Here is a 12,434-nt window from a genome sequence, read left to right on the forward strand (position 1 = left end):
AGCGATTCTCCTGCCTCAGCCTCCCGAGTAGCTGGGACTACAGGCGTGTGCCACCACGCCCAGCTAATTATTATTATTATTATTTTTTTGCATTTTTAGTAGAGATGGGGTTTCACTGTATTAGCCAGGATGGTCTTGATCTGACCTCGTGATCCGCCTGCCTCAGTCTCCCAAAGTGCTGGGATTACAGGCATGAGTCACCGCGCCCAGCCAGACCTGTCATTTTCTATTCTAATGAAGCCTCTCACAAATTGTGTCAGTGTTACTATAGTGGCCTCATAAAGTTACTTGGAAAGTGTTTCCTATTTTGTTATTCTCATGAATAGTTTTAAGATGAACATGATTTCTTCTTTAAATATTTGGTAGAATTCACTGATGACACCAGATTTCAATGCCATACTCTTTTATCTGTGGCTTACCTAAAAGTGCTTTAATTAATTTCCAAACACAGTTTATAATTTAGGGTCCACTGAGGAGATAGAAACCTTACCAATTATTTGAAAAGAAAAATTCACATATTATAGAGTTGGTAGCTAGATTTCTGAAAGAGCAGAAAAAGAACTCTAATATATGATAGAAGTAGCAACTGCTGGAAGTAGCACCTGCAGCAAGCAGCAACCACCTGAGGTCTACGGAAACAAAGTGAAGAGACAGGAATTACTAAAACTTAGAAGTCTGGAGGAAGGTCATGCTTTTCTAAAACAGACCTCTGAAGAGAGGCCAGTGTTCAGCTGGTTCTGCTGTCTCTGAGCTCAGAAGCAGAGTCCTGCGGTTTCAGAACTTAGACAACTAAGGATCAGTCTTTGGGAAGCTGTTTAATAATGTTTACAAGGAGCCATGATGAAATTGGTTATTCAAGTGTTAGAAAAACTGCAAATTAGGCAGCTGCTACTAGAAAAAGTACTTTGACTGGCAGGCACAGGATATAGTATATCTCCCTGCCCCCACCACCCCTATACTCTTCTGCTAATAGTTGCCGAACACAGAACCAGATTGGGGGTGTGGAGGTCGGGAAAGATTGGCTGCAGATTCCGCCATTCCAGCCCCATAAAGCAGAGTGAAAAATGGTGGGTTTGGAGATGAGACAATATTTATTAAATGCACACATGAATCATTTAGTTGTATTTTTATTGATTTCTAGCCAAATTTCATTGTATTCAAAAACATATTTAGTATTTCAGTATTTTGAAATCCCTTATCATTTTACTCATTTGTACAAATCTACCTGGCCGGGCGCGGTGGCTCAAGCCTGTAATCCCAGCACTTTGGGAGGCCGAGACGGGCGGAACACGAGGTCAGGAGATCGAGACCATCCTGGCTAACACGGTGAAACCCCGTCTCTACTAAAAATACAAAAAAACTAGCCGGGCGAGGTGGCGGGCGCCTGTAGTCCCAGCTACTCGGGAGGCTGAGGCAGGAGAATGGCGTAAACCAGGGAGGCGGAGCTTGCAGTGAGCTGAGATCCGGCCACTGCACTCCGGACGGAGCGAGACTCCGCCTCAAAAAAAAAAAAAAAAAGAAAAGATGTGCATTTTAGTTTTTGCTAGAATCTTTTGTTCCCCCAGCTTCATATAGGTGTCAAAAGTGCTGCAGAGCTTCTAGGCGTTTCAGATCCTACACTAGACCATCATCCCCAGGAGAAAAGTAGCCCCAAATGCATGATTGTCCCAACTGTTTCTGAATTTTGACCCACCATTTCTCCATTATCTTTTGATGCCGTTTGACATTTAAAAAGTTTGCTAACTTTTCATCTGCCAGATGTTTGTTCCAAATCACTAGTTTTATTATTACTGGAAGTGGAAGTACACAAAGTATTATTCTGTCCCTTGTATTTTTAAATTTTCCTTTCATTTTATCAAAAAAAAATCCTCACCTATTATCAGATTGATCCTCTTTAATAGGTAAACCATATGTATTTTCAAAAACATTTCCTTGGAAAGGAGTTGTTAAGAATCAAATAGTCTCATCTCTTAATAGTGTCTTTTAAGCCACTGAGCATTTTCACAGATTGGTCGTTACATCTTTTTATTTTCACCTTCCTTTTCTTGATTGAGTCAACCCCTTTACGGTCCTCCCTAAATCATCCTGTCCTCCATGAGACAACTTACAGTATTTGCTATGTCAAGAGCAGGGTGAAAACAGGTGATAGATTTTTCTCAAAGAAGAAAAAAATTTCAAGATTTTGCAAGGGACTTATCCCTTCCCATAATAATAACATTTTAAGCCCTTCCATTTGCCTTATGACTCGCATTTCATCATCAGTAGTTAAAGCAGAGGAAACGTGGGAACCATTTGCTGTTTCTGCTTACGGCCTCATCAACGGCTGCATCTGTTTTTTGTGGATTCTTGGCATCCACGTTCTTGTGGATCAACAAACACATTATGGTAGGTAGCAACAGCACTATCAGTTTCAGACGCGTCCACACCAAAATGGAATAAAAAAGTAATCCAAAGGAAGGTTGAGATCCTGTATTCCTTAAATTCGGTGTCCAGTACAAGTCAGCCCAATTTCCTTTCAGTACCTGCATTTTTAGCGCACACATTGCTTCCATTCTGTAATTCTTTTTTTTTTTCTTCCTGTATTGCAAGCTTCTCCGTTCTCTCCTTTATGGGATATTTTCTTGGTTGGTAGATAGGTAGGTAGATAAAGTCCGATTTGGTTGAGTTTATTTGGGTTTGTGTCGCGTTTGAAGAAAAAATAAATTCAAACTCTAGGGGGAAGGCAGTAGAGCTGGACTAGCAGTAGAAAATTAGACAGCTAACCAAAAGAGAATAGTGACTATACAAATACTGACTATCCAAACGAGAAAGAGACGACTTAAGGGGAAGTGCTGCCCCGCAAGAAATTACGGGAATTGTCTATAAGATCCACAGGGTCAGAGACACACGCGCCAGGAAAGGCGCCTTTCATGCACGGTCCGCTGGGGAAAATAGAGAAACATATATACGAGCTCTCTGTCTTTGGCAGCATTTCGGTTCCGGGAAGGGGGCATTAAGGAATTCCTTTGGGACCCGCACATGTGACATACGATCCAGGCTGTCAGCTTGGCAGCCTGCCCTTGCGTCCTAGGCAGGCAGAGAGGCAGAGCGTTTTTCTAGGAATTCTGGGAAGTGTAGTTTGGGAGCCCCGTGTAATCGGGTAACTTCCGCTCTAGGAGGCTGAGGCCGGCTCCCTGATCCCGTCGGGAATTCTGGGAAGCGTAGTCCAGGAGGTCTCTGCAGGCAGAGCCACTTCCGCCCCAGGTACGCTAGGCCGCGGCCTTCGTTCCTCCCAGAAAGGTGAGCCCTCCCCGCCCTGCGTCCTGCTCCTTCTGTCCATACTGATGTTCCTTTTGCTGGGGGCCCGTAGCAACCGGGCAGTCTCTCTAGGCGAGGAGAATCCACTTGCGGCGAAGGGCGGGATTTGTGTTTTCTTTGAATGAGCCTTCTCCAGTGTGGGGCGGCTGGCGCATCCCCACTTAGCGCTGGGAGTCCAGGATCCTACATCGCAGGGACTGGGGATCTCCTGGGTTCTGTACTCCCCTAGCCCTTTCCCCTGACCATCAGCCAGTTCTGCCACTTAATAGCAGTGTAATAACAGGCGCGTGTCTTAATCTCTCTGCCTCTGTTTCTTTTTCTTTAAAATGGTACTAATATCTATCTGATGGAGTTCTTTTGAGAGTTAAATAAAAAGAGTTAGAACAGAGCCTGCCAGATAGTAAAAGATGGGTCTCTTGTTATTAGCACTTTTTCATTTTCTGAGAAGCACTCAGTTCCCTGAAAGCGTCTGTGAACCCAGATGGGGTCAGAGCTCCAGCTGCAGAGTATCCCTGGCCCTTTTCTGATCACTGAGAGATTTTTCTTTAGGAGAGGATCACTCCCGGCTGTCTGGGTAGTCCGCTGTAATTCATGCAGGAGTTCTGATTTCTCCCATTCTCCTTTCCTTCTTTAGCCTTGACTTCTTGAAAAAGGCTGCAGGGAGAAGGAGGGAATGACCCTTTGGCACTTGGCAGTGGAGTCTCACCTGAGTTATACTTATCATCCTTTCTTTCCAGGGGAGACGATGTTTCCTTCATTCCTTCGAGCAAATTCTGCTCGAAGATGCCCTGATATTTGTTCAATAAATGCAGAAACGGATGAGGGAGTACTTGGGTATGAGTAATAATGATAGTATTTAAACATTTAGTGCTGATTATTCTAAGAGCTTGATATGAATTAACGTATTTAATCCTCACAAGAGCCCTTTGAGGCTGGGTTGGGTACTACCATTTTCATCTCAAAGATAAGCAAACAGACACAGAGCATAGGCTGGTTTAGGTCACCCAGGTGGTAAGAGCCTGAGCTGGGATTTGAATTCAAATAGTTTCCATCCATTGCTTTAGTTCTTGATGTGTTTAGTATCAGCTTCAGAAGACATGTTTGGATTTTTCTAGAGGACCCTGAAAGCGAGGTTAATGAGCTTTGAATTTTTCATGTTGTTTTAGTTATCTGTAATTTAATTTTATTTGAAATATTTATGGTTCACATTCTAATTATATAAATGATTGCATATTGTAAAAGATTAAGAAAGTATAGAAAGTGTAAAAGAAAAAATTAATTATGCTAACTATAGGCTATAACAGTAACAATATTAATAATTCAATATTTTCCTCTTTGGTAGACTTCTTTTTGAATTTTTACCCATGTTTAACCAAATAGGCTTCACAGGTTTAATTTTCCCTTAAGTTTTTACTACGGAAATTTATAAGCATAGCCAAATGTAATATGACTAAAATAATTCTGTGGAAGCATCACCCAGCTTCAACCTTTGTTAACATTTGCCAGTCTTGTATCAACTCCCTGCCCCTATTTTTTTGTTTCAGTATTTTAAAGCAAATCTCTAATATCGACTTAGTATAATATTGTTTGATTGATTGTCATAATTGTCAAACCTTGATGATCATAAATTGCTTATATCCAAGACCGTGAAAGGGAAATGCCAGCAGCTACTCTAAGATTTTCATTCGTTGCAGCTTACAGAATGGTCCTTACTTTGGAAAGCTAGGGGATGCAAGAGAGTTGTACCTGGGAGAAGGATGATGATGAATTTTGTGTTCCAGTATAGAGTTTGCCTTGCCTAAGTCTTGTAGCTCTTTCTTATTTCTCTGTATCTTATCCATACACTGAAAGTTCTTCTATTTCTAGGACCATGTCATATTTTTCTCTGTGTGCCCAGCGCACCGTACAAGGTTGTTAAAGGTTTATGGTTAGAGTAGCTACTCAACAGACAGCTGGCATCAAGGATTTGCAGTGTAGAATTGGAATTAGGTATCAAAATAGAATAGGAATAACCCCTGGAGATATTCCTTAATCTCACTGAATATTGGTAGGTTATAGAATCCACCAACTATTTCAGAGTATTGAAGAGTTGAAGAACAATGATTGGTTATGTTTTGATAATCTAAAAAAAAATTCCAATTATTCGAAATGATAACATTTATAGACCATGCCTTATAACTGAGGTCGTGTTTCCAGGTTTTTAAAAAATGTTTCTACAGTAAAATTGACTATTTTGTTATTTTTGGTGTACAATTCTATTACAACACAGGTATAGTTTGTGTAACAACTACGATAGTCAGAAAAAGAACAGTTCCATCACCCCAAAAACTCCCCTCATGTCTTCCCTCATAATCACCCCTCACCATACCTGTAACCACTGGCAACTACCATCACCACTAAAACTCTATAGTTTTGTCTTTTTGAGAATGTCATGTAAATGAACTGATGCTGTATGTAAAATTTGAGACCGGATTCTTTTACTTAGCAAATTGCGCTTGACATTCATCCAAGTTGTTGTATGTATCAATACTTCATTTCTGTTTACTTCTGTTTAACAGAAGTATCCACTTTATGCATATATCACAGCTTATCTATTCACTGGTTGATAGACTTTTTCCCCCACTTTTTGGCATTTATGAAGAGAGCTGATGTAAACATTCATGTACAGTTTTTTGTGCTTATTTCTGTAGGGTATGAAACCAGGAATGGGGTTACTGAGTCATATGGGAAATGTATGTTTAAGAAACTGCCAAACTGTAGTATCTGTACCATTTTGCATTCCCACTAATGATGTAGGAATTCCAGTGTATTTACATCTTCATCAGCACTTAGTATTTTTCTTATTTTTTTTTTTTTAATTTTAGCCATTCTAAGCATTGTGACTTTAATTTACTTTTCCCTAATGGCTAATGGTGTTCAGCAGATATTTCTTTTTGTTGTTGTTGTTTCTTTGCCATCCTTTTATCTTCTTTGCTGTAGTGTCTGTATGCATGCTTTGCCCAGTTTTACATTGGGTTATATTTTTCCTATTGTTGATTTTTCAGAGCTATTTATATATTCTGGATATAAGTACTTTGTTGGATGTGTGATTTGCAAATATTTCTTCTCAGCCTGTAGCTTGTCTTTTTATTCTCTTAATAGCATCTTTACAAAAGTTTCTAATTTTAATGACATCTGATTTATCAATGTTATCTTTTTTGGATTGTGCTTTTGATATCATCTCTAAGAAGTCTGCCTAGCCCCAGGTCATGAAGATTTTCTCTTGTTCTAGAAGTTTTATGGTTTTACACTTAAATCCATGATCCATTTTGAGTTAACTTTTTAATAATATGTGATGGTTAAGTTGGGGTATATTTCTTTACATATGAATGACCAACCATCCCAACACCACTTGTTTGGGTTTATTTCTGTACTGTGTTCTGCTAAATTGATCTATGTGTATATCTCTTCACCAGTACCAAGATAATCATATTTACTGTAGCTTGATAGTAAATCTTAAGACTGGATAGTTTGATTCCTCCCAATTTATTCTTTTTTTCCAAAATTGTTTTTAGCTATTCTGGTTCCTTTGCCTTTCCATATGCATTTTAGAATTCACTTATTTACATCTACCAAATATTTAGCTGGGATTTTCATTGACATTGTGTTAAATCAGTAGGTCTGTCTTTATCACATTGAGTTTTCCAGTTCATGAATATAACATGTCCCTTCATTTAAGTGTTCTTTAATTTCTTGCATTAATGTTTCATGATTTTCTGAATACAGATCTAGACATGTTTTGTTTAGACATATGTTACATTATATAATATATAATTTATTCTTCTAGAGCTATTTTAAATCATATTGTTTTAAAATTTTGGTTTCCGGCCAGGCACAGTGGCTCACGCCTGTAATCCCAGCACTTTGGGAGGCTGAGGCAGATGGATCAGGAGGTCAGGAGATCGGGACCATCCTGGCTAACATGGTGAAACCCCGTCTCCACTAAAAAATACAAAAAAATTAGCTGGTAGTGGTGACGGTCGCCTGTAGTCCCAGTTACTCGGGAGGCTGAGGCAAGAGAATGGCGTGAACCCAGGAGGCGGAGCTTGCAGTGTGCTGAGATTGGGCCACTGCACTCCAGCCTGGGCAACACAGCAAGACTCCGTCTCAAAAAAAATAATAAAAAAATAAAAATTTTTGTTTCCAGTTGTACATTGTTAGTGTATAGAAATACACCTGATTTTTGTGCATTGACCTTGTATTCTCTGGTGTTGCCATACTCACTAGAAATTTTTGTTTTTTGGTAGATTCCTTGGGATTTTCCATGGAGACACATGTTGTATATTATTAATAGGGTCGGTTTTACTTCTTCCTTTCTAATCTGTATTCCTTTCTAATCTAATCTTTTCCTGTTCCTGATCATAGGGGAAAGCATTTTTATAAGTTCCATTATATTTTTAGTCTGCGAAAGTTCTGTCATGAGTAGATGTTGTATTTTGTCAAATGCTTTTTCTGCTTCACTTTTACTGGAGCTGGTGATTGTTGTGCACTTAAAAGTTTGACAAGTACCTGTAGAACAGCCTTATTTAATTTTTTAACATTTATTGTTTAACTTATCTACTTATGGTAGAATTTATTCTTTTTGGTGTACATTTCTGAGTTTTGACAATTGCATTGTCATGTAGACTTCACCACCACAATCAAGATTCACTAGAGTTCCATTGCCCAGAAACATGCCCTTGTGGTACCTTTTTGTAGTCAAACTCTTCCCCAACTCTTAACCCCAGGAAACCCCTGGTTTACTCCCCAACCCCATTGCCTTTTCCATAACATCACATGAACGAATCAATGCAGTATGTAGAATTTTGAGTGATTTTTTTCATTTTTCTCTTTGATTTCTCTCATCAGTATTTTGTGTTTGTGTCTTTCAAGGAATTAAACCATTTCATCTATCACTTTGAATTCATTAATGTGAATTCATTTATATTTCTAATGCCTGTTAAGTCTGTAGTGATATCTCTTCTTTCATTCTCGATTTTGGTAATTTGTGTCTTTTTTGTTCTTCATCTGGAATTTAATTTTTACTAGTCTTTGCAAAGAACCCTCTGTGGGTTTAATTAATTTTGTCCAGGAGCCGGCAAACCTGTTTTTTTAGGCCCAGACTGTAAATATTTCAGTTTTTCCAGTTAACTAGAAATATCAGTACTATTATTTAGGTATTTATATAATGAGAGGAAACTTTAATTGACAAAATGTAAGATATAATGATTGAGTACAACTTAATTGAAGTTCAAGGTTGCTATTCCCTGTCATCAAAATTGACTGTAAATGTTCATCTGTTAATGCTGATTTGTAATGAGATTTTATGTATTTTATCTTTGAAAAGAACTTTTTTAAACAAATAGGTCCTACCAGGTACTGATACTAATCCACAAGCAAATGATTTTAATTGTGAATATTAATGAGTTGAAAGATGTAGTAAACTGAATAATGACTCCCTAAATATATTCATATCCTAATTTCCAGAGCTTGTGAATGTTACTTCACATGGTATGAGAGATTTACTGGTGTGATTAAACTTACGGATTTTAAGATGCGTAGGTTATCCTGGATTATCTGGTTGGGCCCAGTGTAATTACAAGGATTCGTATACGAGAAAAGCAGAAGGATCACAGTTAGAAGAAGGTGACACGATTAACAGAAGCAGAAATTGGAGTGCTGCAGCCATAAGCCGAGGAATTCCAGCAGCCTCTAGAAATTAGAAAAGGCAAGGAAGGCCGGGCGCGGTGGCTCAAGCCTGTAATCCCAGCACTTTGGGAGGCCGAGACGGGCGGATCACGAGGTCAGCAGATCGAGACCATCCTGGCTAACACAGTGAAACCCCGTCTCTACTAAAAAATACAAAAAAACTAGCTGGGCGAGGTGGCGGGCGCCTGTAGTCCCAGCTACTCGGGAGGCTGAGGCAGGAGAATGGCGTGAACCCGGGAGGCGGAGCTTGCAGGGAGCTGAGATCCGGCCACTGCACTCCAGCCCGGACGACTGAGCAAGACTCTGACTCAAAAAAAAAAAAAAAAAGGCAAGGAAATGGATTCCAGTGAGAAGCAACCAGTCCTGCTGACACCTTGACTTTAACACAAGGAAACTGATTTTAGACTTCTGATCTCCATAACTAATAAACAATAAATTGCATTATTTTAAGTCTCCAAGTTTGTAGTAATTTATTATAGCAGCAATAGAAACTAATACAGAAGACATTTAAAGAATTCTTGTAGACTCTTGATATTTACCTTTTAGTATGTCACTGCATTTCAGAATAATCACTTCCAATGGAAGGTTAGGAGAATTATGCAGTGTACAATGAAATGGACTTTGAAATGTGGAAAAGTCCTTTGCACTTGCATCAAGGTCTGAAAACACTGTTACAATTCTGAAGTTTGGGCTCAGATAATATATATGCTACAAATTTATGTGAGAATTGAGATAACAACTTTTGACAGCACTGGAAATTTGTAAAGCAGCTTAGCATTACCTGTGATTCAGACATTAATTGTCTTTGAAATAATTCTCCTACACTATAAGCTTCACAAATAAGTACTGTTTTGCCTTCTAATTTTAGGTTGAATTCATTAAGAAACATTATCAAGTCTGCAGCTAAAGCTAATTTCCAATGTCATTCACGCTTGAGGGAAGTTCTTACTCAGAAATATTTCAGTCTCAGCCTTGAGATTTTAAAAAAATCACAATAAAACTTTATTGCTGCTCAGACATTGAACTCTCATGTGGTAGGGCAAGTCAGGATTTTTCTACTTCTCATGAAATTCATGAAACTGATGATGGTTAAATCTGTGAGTTTGAATGAAGTTCACTGTTGCCATTACTGGTTCAATAGCACATGATAGATTAAAATATTCTCTGCAGAGTACCTGCTGATGAATAATACAATGAGTAACCATAGGCTTTAAATACACGTTTTTATAAATCCAACCTCTGCCTTTTTCTGCTCCAACATATCTTTTACCACTTTCAATTTTAACACATCATTTAAAACTGCCTCAGGTTTACTGAATTAATATTTGCGCCTTCTTCGGTAATATTTTCACCTGTGGTTGTTCCATATAGACTGTTCCTAGAGGCTAATTATTCAACTCCTCAAACTTGGCATTGATTCCTTAAATACACAACATCTGAGCAACATTAGTAACATCTGTGAAATCATCAAGAGCCAAATAAAATTTATCAGAATCATTTCCCTTGTATTTTAATGATCCATAATGTTGTTCCCATTGTCCTCAAATCTTAGAGCAGTTGGTCTTGCCCAAAGTCTAATAATCGTAAACAAATTTATTTTATCTGGACACATTTTTTTTCCTTCTACAATCAAACATGATTTAATTAACTCATCACTGGTAAATTACTTTCCTTGCTTGGGGCAGAAATAGAAGCTGAATATTGATTAAACTTACCAAACTTGAAGATCTTGAAACAAAAGACTGTAGTATATAAAGATTTTTAAAGTACCCAAGTGGAATAATTAGCAAATCATTACTGAAAGATAACTCACTGACATTTTCTGACATTTAATTATGTTTAAGATCTGAAATAATGGGATGCGCTATATTGACAATGAAAAAATAGATTTCAAAAGGTTGCATGCTTCAGTGTAATTTATTTTAGTGTCTGAAAAATTGGTTTTATCCAAAAATAGTTTGTCTTTTAAAATGGCCAGTGCTAGCAATTAAAATGAAAATAAAATCCACTCGGTTTACTTACATGTGAAACATATTGAGCAGATCTGCATTAGAAATGGAAAGACTTTCAAATCTGCCTTAAATGTGTTGCACTCTTGATACCATTTTCTGTACTGGCTCATTGGAAAATATCTTACATAGTTTGGGATTGTGGTGAATTAAAACAGGAAAAAAGAAAAAAAAGAAGCTGAATATCTGAATATCAAAATGTACTGTAGTTGCTACCTCATTTTCATTTTTTTTGTGAAAAAATTCTGCTCTGATGAGACATTTTATTTAAAATTTTCTAGTTTTTCTGACCATTTATTGTGAATTGAGACATTGTGATGAGTGCTTAGTGTGACAGTGTTGACATATGTTTATTTTAGCATAGATATGTTGTCACTGCATAGGAAGCACAACAAGCATGATAAACTTTGTCATCTAATTCATTAACAAAATATTTCACCTCTGTTGTGCCTTCAAAGTGTAACAAAGTCTGTTTTTCTGTTTTTTTTTTTTTTTTTCTTGTGTTTGGCTTGATAAGTGTGTCCTAGTAATACAAAAATTAAAATGTAGTGGTACAGCAATACATATGGTACTTGAAATGCTGTTCAATTAACGGCATTTAACCCAATTGAGTTAAACTAATGCTGAGTCACTGTGGTTTAAATTATGCTTAGCAACAATGTGAAGAAATGAGAGTGCCACCCATGGTCCCTGTTATAACTACATAGTCCTGCTGCTGTAATGCAAAAACAGTCATAGGCCGTACGTAAACAAATGAGCATGGCTGTGTTACAGTAAAACTTTATGGACACTGAAATTTGAGTTTCATGTAATTGTCACATCACAAAATAATCTTTTTAGGATTTTTTTCAACCGTTAAAAAGTAAAAATCATTCTTAGCTTACATCCTGTACAGAAACAAGCCGTGGGCTGGATTTGGCCCAGCCATATTTTGCTAGGCTTGATTTTGTCTAGTGTTTTTGTGTTTTCAATTTCATTGATTTCTGTCTTAGGTTTATTATGTTCTTTTTTCTGTTTGCCTTTAAGACCTCTTTTCTAATATATGCATCATTGCTATATATTTCTTTATAATATCTGCTTTAGCTGCATCTCTTACATTTTGATATGTTGCATTTAAGTCTTGATTCCATTTAAAATATGCTCTAATTTATTTTCTAAAAAGCATTTCCACTTCACTGCATCTAATTTCTTTTGTAACTAATGTCATTGGTTGCTTAGAAGTATGCTGCTTAATTTCCAAACATTTGGAGATTGTCCAGATATCTTTTTCTTGTTCATTTCTACTTTAAATCTAATGTAGTTAGAGAAAACACTTTGATTTGAATTCTTAGGAAATTAAGATTTGTTTTATGAAAAAGATAACATCTGAGGTAAAAAAATTATTCAGGGCCGGGCGCGGTG

The 12,434-nt window shown here is 37.5% G+C and overlaps 1 protein-coding gene across 3 annotated transcripts in view; it reads left to right on the forward strand.

Moving 5' to 3' along the window:
• The first annotated feature begins 3,200 nt into the window (after nucleotides 1-3,200).
• ZNF112 (zinc finger protein 112) overlaps nucleotides 3,201-12,434 on the forward strand; it is a 31,583-nt gene continuing 22,349 nt past the window's right edge. The window contains exon 1 of one of the 3 annotated variants that reach the window (XM_011963052.1): nucleotides 3,201-3,279. The gene's annotated coding sequence lies outside the window, so the exon portion shown is untranslated. The remainder of the gene's footprint in view (nucleotides 3,280-12,434) is intronic. The other 2 variants (XM_011963050.1, XM_011963053.1) reach the window with 2 other exon arrangements.

The sequence above is a fragment of the Colobus angolensis genome, unplaced genomic scaffold (genome assembly GCF_000951035.1).
Source record: "Colobus angolensis palliatus isolate OR3802 unplaced genomic scaffold, Cang.pa_1.0 Scaffold60, whole genome shotgun sequence".
In the NCBI taxonomy this organism is placed as follows: Eukaryota; Metazoa; Chordata; class Mammalia; order Primates; family Cercopithecidae; genus Colobus; species Colobus angolensis.